A 12,659-nucleotide genomic window follows, 5' to 3' on the forward strand; every position below is an offset into this window, starting at 1 on the left:
AATCCAGGAGCTTCTGGAGAATGGTTTTAGCAAAACTTGATCTGGGCCAAGAGAAGGAATCAAGCTTATAGTGCTTTGTAACAGTATGTGCAGAGGACCAGGTTGCTGCTTCTAGAATACTTCCAGAATAAAAATCCTTTGCAAAAAGCTATTGATAAAGCCAAGGCCCTGGTAGAGTGGACCTTGACCCTGCTTGGGATAGTTGTTATGGTGGATATAACAAAAGGTAATAGCCTTAGACAACCAATTGGAAATAGTCTGTTTTGACACAGACCGTCTCTTCTTACTTTCACACGAAATAAACAATCGATCTGTATGTAGATCTGAAAGATTTTGTTCTGTCAAGATTGTACCTGAGTTGTTTGTGGACATCCAAGGTATGGAGTATCCTCTCTCCCTCATTTTTAGGTTCAGGAAAGAAAATGGGGAGATGGATAGTTTGATTTAAAGTAAACTTGGATACCACTTTAGGCATACAAGAAGGATTAGTTCTCAAAGAAACCCTGTCTCTAGGAACAATAAGATAGAGTTGACTCACCATAAGAGCTTGAAACTCAGATACCCTTCTTACAGAGGTCAGAGTAATCAGTAAACTATTTTCCATGTTAAGAACCTAAAGTCAGCCAGATTAGCTGTTCAACTGGAGCAAATGTGAGCTTCTCTAAAACACAATTAAGCTCCCAAGGAGGGGTCACCAGTTTTCTTGGAGGCATCTTATGCAAAACCCCTTTCAAGAACATTTTGACATGAGACGGCATTGGAAGAGTAGGATCCATGGACAGACATGCTGAAATTACTTATAAATAAACCTTAGAGGAATAAGAAAGGCCATAAGATAGTAACTCACACAAATATTGTAGAGCCAGAAAACAATTAACCATAAATGGTGCTGGTTATGCTGTTAGCACCAGCTAGAAAACCTTTTTCGTTTACTAATATATGATTGTCTAGTAGCAGGCTTTCTTGCCTCCTTTAGTACCTGCTGCACATCCTTGGTTAACAGGTGTCTAAAAGGAATTAAGACCCTATCATCCAAGCAGTCAGTTGAAGATGATTGATGTTAGGGTGTATCAAACATCACTGTTCTTGTCTGAGTAGATCCACAGTCTGTGAGGAAGCTTGTGGTAATTGCAACTGGCCATTTCCAAAAGATGGGAGAACCACAGTTTCCTGGGCCAGAAGGGAGTCACCAGAATTATCTTAGGGAATTCCTTCTGAATCTTCAGAAGTACCCTGGATATTAGTGGAAAGGGTGGAAGAACATTCAGGAACATACCTGTCCAAAGAAAAGAAAAGGCATTAGTCTTCCAGGCCTTCTTGCATGGAGTCCTAGAGCAGAATCTTGCTTTTTTTTTTTTTTTAAGAGAGGAGGCAAAGAGTTTACTTCTCACAGATGGATCAAATTTTGGAAGACACCCAATCTAGTTTCCTTTCATGAGGGTCAGCCCTGGTCCTGCACAGCTTATCTGGCACCCAATTTTGCTCATACAGAATGTATGATACCTGTAGAGTGAGACCGTGCTGTGAAGTTATGTCACAAGCTAACATGGATAGTCTGCAAAAGGGATATGACCTGGTTCCTGCTTGCATGTTGATGTACCACAAAGACTGTGGTATTGTCTGTTACCACTTGAAGAGATGGTTCAGAAGGTTGAGTGCTTTTATCAGGGCAAGCATCTACTTGAGATTTATGCTTGTGTCTGTCCCAGGTATCCTACACACCCTGTACTTTTGTCCATCCCTAAACTATTCCCCAAGTAAAGTCCAAAGCGTCTGTGGTAACTGACTGCTTTGGAGCAGGGAGGGAGAAGAGGCGACCTGGATTTAAGGCCATCTGTTGTCTCCACCAAAAGGTTTCTCTTTTGAAAAATCCCAGCACTGTTATTTGAAAAGATAATGGGTGTTGATGCTGGGGCCAAAGAGATTTCAGAAACCACTGCTTCTTTATCATGTGTCTTGCTAGTGATGTCATGTAAATCGTAGAAGACATGAGACACAAAATCCTGAGGTACTCCCCCGCAATATCATCACAAAAATGTGTTCAGGACACCATGAATAAAATGTATTCTACAAGTAAAGACACAAGCTTTTCAAAACCACAGATAGCTTTTACAAATGTACATGAAGTGTTAAAAAGAATTTAAAAGCAAAGCAATGTTTAAATAGTCAAGCATAAAAACGTAAGAAAACTGTAAAAACATATGATGTCACCAAACATTTAAACACACAATATATATTTAAAATTTTAAATATATAATACATTATACATTTCCTTAAATTAGCTTTCTATCTCAAAAGTAGTGCTTTCACAATTTTGCAGTGATTGATGTCTGAGTTGAAAACCTTAGAAATAGATCTAGATAAAGATTTATGTTTTTTTCCTGCAGAAGAAAAGCTTTTTGAAGTGAGGTGTCTAGTTGATATCCCAGGTACATAATTCTGTCTGAAGGAGTCAAGAAAGTCTTTGAATACTCTGTTGGAATCTCATCTTGTATGAGATCTCACATTGAAAAGGAAGATTCCTGACACCTTAAAAAAGACTCTGCAAAGATAATAAACAAGTCTTCTAAATATGGAAAAAAATTGGATACCCTGTAGCTTGCAATGAGCATAACTAGGGCTAGACACTTTGTGGACACTCTTGGAGCAGTGGATAGTCCAAAGAGTAAGGCAGAGAACTGATAATGTGATCCTGACACAAAAACTTTAAGAAACACCTGAAGTCTGGATGAGTAGGGATATAATGATAAGCATCTTTTATGTCTGGTATTACCAAGAAACTTGAAATACAAAAGAGAGGTAACAGGTTGTGATGGGACATCATTCTGAATTTGGGCACTATCACAAACAGGTTTAGGAAAGAAAGATACAGAACTGGTCTCCAAGCATTTTCTTTCTTTGGAATTAGGACCATCCTTTAATTAAAACCCTTCCCTGCTTGGGAAGAGGAGGAACTGGTTCATTCACTCCTTGGGACAGCATGTGATGAAGAACTGGTGGAAACAAAAAGACTGATCTGGAGTATGAGGAATGACCTCCTTTCCATAGATTCATAGGTTGGTACTAGGATATCAGCCCTAGGGCCTATACAAACCTAGCCATAACAATTCCCTTGTTATTTCTTCCCACATTATTTACTTCCCTGGACCCCTGTCTAGCAGGGCAACTGACATGATCCCCAGGGTGAATTTCCTATCTCCCATCCAATCATCAAGGTTCCTTTTGAAGAGAGCCAAAGAGGCGCTCTGCTTGACATGTATGTGCAGTATATTCCAGAGTCTGGGGAGTCTCTGGGTTAGGAATCTATCCCTCCAGCATGTTTTGTTCATTGAGATGACAAGGTTTGGATCCCTGGAGTGTGTGTGTCTCTGAGGGGATTGGGATTTATTTAAGTGTAGCATGTTCAACAGCTCTGGGTTTGACATGGCCTTGTATGTTAAGCAGAGATCGTCCCTGAGTAGACGATATGCGACAGAGTATAGGTGGAGTTTTTTTAGACAGTCAGCATAGGGAATCTGCTTTAGGCCTGTGATTCTTTTAGTGAGGTATTTCTGCAGCTTTTCCAGTTGTTGCAGATGTCTTGAGAGGTATATCCCAAACAGGGCGTTGTATTCTATAATGGGTCTAATGAGGGATGAATACAGTGGGATAATGACCTCCTTTTTCTGGATGAAAAGCCCTTAGTGATGAGCTGTGCCACATAGAAGGATTTCCCAAAGGGGATAACTATACATTTCTTGGCACTGAGCTTGAGCCCATGGCTCTGGCACCAAGCATCTGTTTCTGTAAGGCCCTTTTGTAGAATATCCACATTATTTGGGGATTCAGTGATGGCTCCCTGTTTGCAGTCATCTGCAAACTTTGTTAGCCAGAGTCCTTTAGTGTTGGCCTGTACTTCAGAGAAGTAGATGCCAAACAGGAGTGGACCCAGGACTGAACCCTGAGGTATTCTACTTGTCACGTGTCTCGAGCTGGATTTGGAGTCGGCTAATTTTACAGTGTGGGTTCTGTCAGTAAGCCAGTCGGCAACCCATCGAGTGACATTGGGATTAATGCCTAGCTTAGTAAGTTTATCTATGATTCCATAGTGGGAGATGGTGTTGAAGGCCTTGACGAGGTCCAGATAGGCTGTGTGGACCACCTTACCCTTGTCCACGGCTCTGGAGACTGATTCAAAGAAGTCAATCAGGTTCAGGAGACAAGATCGGCTCTTCACAAACCCAAACTGCATGCAGTCTAGTTTTTGAAGATTGCCAATGTCTTTGTTTACAAGTTCCATGATAATACGTTCCATGGCCTTGCAGATCAGGCTCATCAGACTGATGGAAGGAAGGAATTTCCTCCTACTGCCATCTATAACCTTGATGAATGGGTTTCAGAACACATTTGCCTGAAACAGTCTGTTACCAAAGAAAAAATGGAAATGCATACTTTCTAGAAGAAAAAAGGACCAGGGTGGTATGGTGTCACAAGGTCTCTTGAATAGCCAGAAAAGTTGGGCTGTCCTTGTTTTTGGGAGGTTCGAGTCTTCTTTTTGGAACCCAATCTCTGTTCTTTCCTAAAATCTGTTTACCTGCATTTTGCTGAGACTATTTATTCTGTTTTTTGCCAAATTGTATGAGGAGATAGAAAATCCCTTGGAAAATTTGGGAAATGAGGGCTGAAAAATCTTAAAGATTCCCTAGATCAACTTGCCCCTTTCATCACACTCTTTGATCGCCTCTGCAGCCGAGGGGCCAAGCACTAAATCTCTATCCAAAGGAAATTAAAATTTTCATTTTTATCATTTGGGAGGTTCTGAGAATGCAGCTATGCAAACTTCCTCAAAACAATGCCAGTGGCCATAGCCCTGGAAGGAGTCATGCACACACTGTACACAATGAGTAGGGATGTGTGCAATAGAAGAAATTAAGTTGTTCAAAGCATATTTTTTATTCGCAAGAAGAAACAGCAGATAAAACAGTCTTCCTGCTTTCTCAGTTTCTCATAATGAACTAATATATGACCCTGACAATTCAAAATTCTAAAAATCAAAGTTGCAGGAGTATACACTTTTTTCCCACACTTATCAATATTTTTCCCTTCCTTATCAGAAAGAGTAGGCATGGAATTAACTAAGTGCTTAGTAGCACTGGGGTCAACTAAAGTTATCTTTGCTGGGTTAGGTTTGGGAATAGTGTATAAAAATTTAAGAGTGAGGGACTTTATACAACCTATCTGGCTTTTTAGGGGAAGCCGGCTGACCATCAGGAAAACTGCAGACAGTAACACACACATTCTCTAAAGCAGACAGAACAGGAGGAATGAGTGTATGTTCTGGAAAATTCTTCCATAATACCTCAGCATTTTCTGAGGGACTGAGAAACATCAGTATTCTCCCACTGAAAACACTGGCACATTCTAGCAATCGTCTCAAAGAAAGAGACCTGCACAGGGAAAATCAGAAACCGAGCTCTCCTCTGCATATGAGTCAGCAATGTAAGGGAAAAAAATCTATCTGTCCCTGCATCTTCCAGTTCAGATTCAAAATCTTTAATCTCTTCAGAAAAAGAAGCCCTCATTCTTTTGCCAGAAACTTTTTTACAAGCAGGATCAATGGCCTGAATTAAACCCTGAGCCGGACCTAGTAAACTACTCCTATCCAAAGAAGTTTGATAAGGACTAGATACATTCTTGGCTTTGTCTCTATCACAAGAAAAAATGGGGCCAACCAGCCAACCATGTTACTAATGCAACAGCAGCTTCCTCAGGGATGGGCACAGCATTCTGACAAAGCAGAGAAACCTTCCCTTGTTCCCTCTCCCAGGACCAACAAGAGTGGCTTTCCCTTGCTCCTGAGGGGACACCAACATTTGCAAAGAACATGGCTAAACCATGTGAGTGTGTGTCTACCCAATAGATAGTAGGGGGGTTGGGGGTTAGTAAGGGTTAGGTCTCTGTCTATATAGGTTAATGGGTGTGGCTGCCCATGAGTGTGACTGGGTGAGAAGGGGGCTGTGTGTGTGTGTGTGTGTGTGTGTGTGTGTGTGTGTGTGTGTGTGTGTGTGTGTGTGTGTGTGTGTGTGTGTGTTTGTGTGAGCAGGTGGGAAGTGCCTGTCATACTTCCACACATGCTTGGAATAATGTGCAAAGCCTGCACCAATGGGTGGCCGGGAACCACTAGCTCTTATGTATAGCTCTAAAACTGTGCCTGAAGAGCACTAAAAGAGAATATCATTAGCCACCAGGGATAGCGTTTTAAACTTGGACCTGAACAGCACTTAAACAGAATGGGGGTCGGCAGGATCCATAAGTCACCAAGGATAAATCTTTAAACTCATGCCTAAATGCCACTTAAGCAGAACAAGGATGAGGGTGAGGGGATCCGCTAGCCACTAGGAATAACACTTTAAACTCATTCATGAACAGCATTTAAACAGACTAGGGACCAGGAGTGGGTAGAACCACTAGCCACCAGAGATAACTCTTTAAACTTGGACCTGAATGGCACTCAAACAGAAAGGGGATTGGGGGTGGGGGGGACTAGTAGAGACCAGAGATAACTAAACTCATGCCTGAATGGTTCTTAAACAGAATGAGGATTGGATGGAGGGAACCACTAGCCACAATGGATATCTTATTGCACTCATGCCTGAATAGCATTCACACATAACATAGGTCAGGGGGAATACAAGACACCAGGGAGACCTCTTCATCAATATGTGGGTGGGAGGAAACACTAAGTACCATAGATACTCTATATAGCATGCCTTCAAGGCACTTAATTAAAAAAGAATTGGCGTGAGGACCACTAGACACCAGGGATACTTTGAATAGCATGCCTTAAAAAGCACTAAAATGGATTTCAATCCATTACCCTCCTACCTCCCATAGAAGGTATTACTTCTCTGTACCACCACTAGACACAAATAATGTCAGCTATAAAAACTAAGTAGTAAGAAAAAAGTGAATTATAAAGAGGGGGATTTGAACCTTGCACCCTTGGCACAAAAAAAAAACAGCATGGTATTTTTGTTATATAATGAAATCTCTAGCATTAGTCAATGCATGTAGCACTTTGAGACTTATGAGGGAGAGGGAATGGGAATGTTGGGCATACCTCTCAACTTCGTACCACAAGACATCAAGACAAAGACAAAATCAGGGACTGATTTTAATTATTCCTTCTAGAAACATAGAAGGTCACTGAGATAATAGCTTTAGCACTAGCATGCAGTTAATTAAGAATATAAAGCATGACGCTCTAATATGTGGCATAAGGAACTGACTGTAATCATTTGTAAATTACCAGGGCAGGAAAAAAGGCACTCTGATGTTCTGACATGTATATGTTTTTTTTTGTGTGTGTGTGTGTGTGTGTGTGTGTGTGTGTGTGTGTGTGTGTGTGTGTGTGTGTGTGTGTGTGTGTGTGTGTGTGTGTGTGTGTGTGTGTGTGTGTGTGTGTGTGTGTGTGTGTGTGTGTGTGTGTGTTTTACTCTGTGTTTGTGTAGGTTTATGTGTGGAACTATGACTGACTGGGAAGTTCCTGTGTTAACACCCAGCCGCCACTATTAACTACCACAGGAAAATGCTAATCCATATGATAGTTTCGATAATTTAGAGACATGCAAATTAGCTGATAATGAGGTCTTTCACTATTGCTGCTAATGTGGCCCTGAATGGGAAAATACTACATTGTGAAAATAGGGCCTATTTACTGTAGCCTTAATATGAGTGCTGAGATTCTTTATAAATCCTGGGGTATATTTCACAGCATACCTCTCAACTGTCAGATTTTCACAGAGTGCCCAGATTTATGCCTCATACTTTTGGTCTGTTACTCATAATATTTATTGTTTTCAGGATTTTTGTGGCAAATTAATGTGGAATGAATTCACTAAATTTCAATTTTTATTTGTTGCCACTGGAGCTTTTCTCCCCGGGCCTCTACTCAAAATGGAAATATATCCAGTTAGACTAGCCCGTTTAACAAATGTAAAATAAATAAAATAAAAATAAATAATGACATACATTTGAGTTTCAGACTTCATAGCCTTCAGAAAAATGCATGGTAATGCAAGACCTTTGATTCTAGCAGCTTTCTAAGCTCATAAGAGCAATATTTAATATTTGTCCCTACTTTTGGGACTTTGTCCCACCATTATTTTTGGATTTGTCCAGATTTTTAGCTCTAAGAGGTTGAGAGCTGTGTTTCTCACTTACCTGAAACTGGATGTCTACAATTCAGAATTCAGCAAATAGCAGAAAAATGAGAATGAAGTAAAAGAAGTCGTATAAATAGAATTAGAGATCAAATTATTTGGTGAAAAAAATTTGGGGAAAATTTTATGTTTCTTTCGTGCTTAGGGGCCTGGCTGTACATAATTATTTAATATTGCATGGCTGAGGAAAATATGTTTCTTTTGGCACAAATACATACAAGATCATGAATGAAAGTAGTGCTAAGATGATGTTAGAAAATTAAGTATTGTGTGTGCTGGGTACTAGACTTGCTTCACTAATTCACTTGGTGTATAACAAGGCAACCTGTGAGATAACTAGGGGTGATAGGGAGGTGTGCAGAGGCCACAGGTTCCATGGTACTTACTATGTATTATTTCCATCTTGGGTGTCAGGATAACTGAATATGAATGTACCTCAAGAACTGGTCAAGGTGTGTCTGTATGAGTGTTTGTGTATGTGTGCACATTTGTATTTGTGTGTGTGTGCATGTGTGCGGGTTCATATGACACCGTCGACAACTGACTACACCGACAACCAGCCCTGTAACACAAATTTAACGAAACCACACAGCATCGACACTTTAAATAACCGACACTGACACCATCGACAACGCGCTACACCGACATCGCGTATTACAGCTAACGGGTTCTAACATATGTGAGGTAAGGGATGTATTTCTAAACTTATGTCACTCAGTCTAACATTACAACTACATCCCCTACCTCACATATGTTAGAACCGTTGCTGTATGCATGTCGTGTTTTCTGTCACATATGGTGTCGGTTCGTTATTTAAAGTGTCGATGCTGTGCGGTTTCGTTAAATTTGTGTTACAGGGCTGGTTGTCGGTGTAGTCAGTTGTCGGCGGTGTCATATGAACCCCCATTCACATATGATTGTCATAATTCTTATCCATATGTCTCACATTTTACATTAGTATGTGATATAATGGTGTCTATGCAAGGCTTGCTAAGAAAACTGTGTATAAGAAAGACAAAGCCAGAGAAAGCAGTTTCTGGTATAAAACAATAAACCAAGCAAGATAACCATACACCTGTAACTTCCCATAGAAGAGTATAATGTACAGTGCATATACATAACAGCCATTCCATACAAGTATTTTAAAACTAAATTTATGGATTATATGTAAGGGTTTTACTTCCACACATTTTCAGACCGATAGGTCCATAAAGAGTACTTGTCTGAAAACAAACTTTGTTCAAGTGAATTAGCCTGAGATATTTAAGAAGGAGCAAACTAACAGAAGTTCATTGGACATGTTGGGGCATAAATTACTTTTGCCATATGATTGTAGTACTTCCAGAACTTTCATAACACATCTGTATCATGCAACATACCAGAGGTAAAGGCATGAGTCAGGAATGATTTAAATGTATTTATTCGTTTATAATGAAAGCATAACTGAATATGTAAAGTGACACATGGCTATGTGCCAGATCTTTATAACTGCATAGTCTATGGCTAAAACTTATCCAAAATAAAAAAAAAGAAAGATAACATAAATTACATTATTAAATCTGTGAAAAGAATCAGAAAAAAAATTGAACGATCATCATATTTAAAGCTTCTCCCAGCTAAACAAGTATTTTGCCTTCACCATGTAATCTACATTGATACATTTGCGAAATGCAATGACTGTAAGGGGTCTCATTAAACACTGGTATCAGTGTGTGCTGTTCCTTCAGAGACAAATATGCTAAATCCCTGTGCATAAATATGTTCCTGAAATCAGAGTAGGAGTTCTAATATCTAATAGCAAAGTTGTTTATATTTATCCATCGCTGGGCCTGTTTGTGTAGGTGGATGTGCGGAGTGAAAGCCAAAGAGGCAATGTTTAATGGAGGGTGAAAAATGGCATGTTTATTCATCAGTTTGACAAACAGCAGCTGCAGCAAAGGGAATAAATGTAGTAGTCTCCTGTTCCTTAAAAAATGATGCAACTGACAGGAAAGAAATCTATACAGAAGGAACAGATCCAAGTAGCCCAGCAGAGTGACAGAGAAACAAGGGAGCAGACTCCATGCTGATAATATGCCTTATCTCCCATGACCTAAATGCCACAGCATTAATAGATTTCAGAGCAGCACTCCCGTATCAGTGTGCATACATCAGAATGCACACACTGTCTTCCTCAGCTTGGCTTCTGCTGTTTGGGGGAGATGAGATACTTCCTGCATCATTAGGCAGCGGTTACTCTCAACAACTGAGATCATTGTTACAGGACAAGGGGTTGAAATCCATATTAATGAAGATCAGAATGTGAACTTCTTGGAGCAGTGCCTCTATATCGGAGATTTATAAAAAGGCAAACACAGGAACAAACCCAGTAATGAGGATCGCCAGTATGTATTAAGTAAGCTTGGCTCCTGTAGGCTTAGAATGTTACAGAAAGCACGCAGAACAGATAATGCTGAATAAGTTATCATTTATTTTTCTAGGCTAACATTTTTTCACAATCCCCGCATAGTTTATTAATCTGCTCACATATTAAAGTCTGACCACAGAATGTTACTACTGCTTTTCTTTTAAATGATTTTAAATCACTTCCCACAAAATAAGGATGTATGGTATTTGACCTTTGCTCATAGATGGACTCTAGACTGTGCACTGTTTTAAAATATAAAATCATGGATGCCACACTGAGTATTACAAGACTATAGCACACAAATACAACTATACATAAACACACACCAGCCCACAGACACGCACGCAAAGAGTGGATGTGACAAACTATGAGGGTGTGTGTGTTAATGAATTTAACGTCAGCTGGGATTCAGAGATGCTTAATTCAGTGCACAGTGTAAGCTGAGATAGATAGCATCCATAGTTAGGTACTAAGCTATCTCCCTGAAGGCATTTATAAGTCTAGCCAGAATGTGTTGGCTTTCACCGCCCCCTTAGATTAGTTCCCTGTGCCTCTGTCCAGCAGAGCCACAAAGTCATTCATCGGATCTTAAGTTTATAAATTAATACCAGGCTAACTGCCCTTGTGGACCACTCATGGAAAGTTTGAATCTTAAAAAGGAAGATTTCTCAGATGTTTGTTCAGATACTATTTTAGACATAACATTTAAGGAAAAAATAGAACTGATTATAACAGTAGTACTAGATTAAAGAGTATCAAATAAATAAAGGTAAATATAAATGTTGTATTATATGATACTCTACACTAGGATTATAGCTAAAATATAAAACCTAGGAATGTAGTAACAGAACAAGACAAGATGTATACAAACAGAAACAGAAAGATGTCAGAATAAGTAAACGTGTATATGGTTAAAGAATGTAAATTTGTCTACAAGTGTGGGAGGTTGGCATAGTGGTTAAGATGTTCACATTATAGGCACATGCCCAGTGTGTGGTCAGTTCAAGGTCATATACTTTAACATAGGCTTGCTGCACAGTGATCAAAACAGCATGGTATGTGCTGCATGCTAATGAGTGCATAATGACATATAAATGATGAGCACTCTCCAGATGACTCACATGAAATATCCAAATAAAGAAACCCAGAATGCTGGACCAATTCAGGGTCATATAGAAAGGTGGGACTGCATGTCAGTGCTAACCCATTCTGACTGCAGAGATATGTGGTGTAAACTTAGAATAAAAGTAGCAGTAACAGCATCTGTTGGTTGCTGCCATTAGATCCAGTGCTCACATTGTTGTGCATTGGGGCCATCAACATCTATGGAGGAGGCACAGACAGTGCCTGATGTACTGCCATCTGATAGACCAACAAACTGTGGACTGCTTCCAAGTGGAATGGTTACTGCAAGGGACCTATCTGGACTGTGTCATCCACAAGTGGAATTGAGGGTATTGGTAGTATGTTAATTCCTGTGGACAAAGAGGTATGTGCAGCATTAGCCATTACATCTACATGAATTTCCAGTGACCTTTGGCAAACAAATTAAGGCTATTACAGGTGCAAGCCTTGCAAATCATAAACCAGTTCCTTGACAATATGCTACAACATGTGGAGAAGCATATCTCGCTGTCCAGGACAGCAGAAAACAGAAACATCATGTGGGCCTTCTATGACACAGCCTGTTTGGTCTTGAGATTCAATTGCCACCAAGCCCCCATCAGACCCAGAAAGCCTGCAATATCTAACCAAGAAAGGTTTTAATTCCATGAATTGTCAGGTGAACTGTAATGTCCAGAGCATTATTTATAATGTACCTGTGCATCACGCTGGCAGTTCATACAATTCACACATTTGGCAGACATTGATTTATAACAATGGTTCCTATGATGGCACTTCCTGGAGGGTTACCTGACTGGTGGAGGTATACACATGCCAGATAGACAAGCATAAATAATTGGCACCATGCATGCTGGGAGCAGGCCACATGTGATATTTGATATGTGTTAAAGGCAGTACCAACTATTTCATAGAGTTTTAGTTGATGA

This window comes from Protopterus annectens, chromosome 1.part1 (assembly GCF_019279795.1).
Source record: "Protopterus annectens isolate FY-2018-M chromosome 1.part1, PAN1.0, whole genome shotgun sequence".
In the NCBI taxonomy this organism is placed as follows: domain Eukaryota; kingdom Metazoa; phylum Chordata; order Ceratodontiformes; family Protopteridae; genus Protopterus; species Protopterus annectens.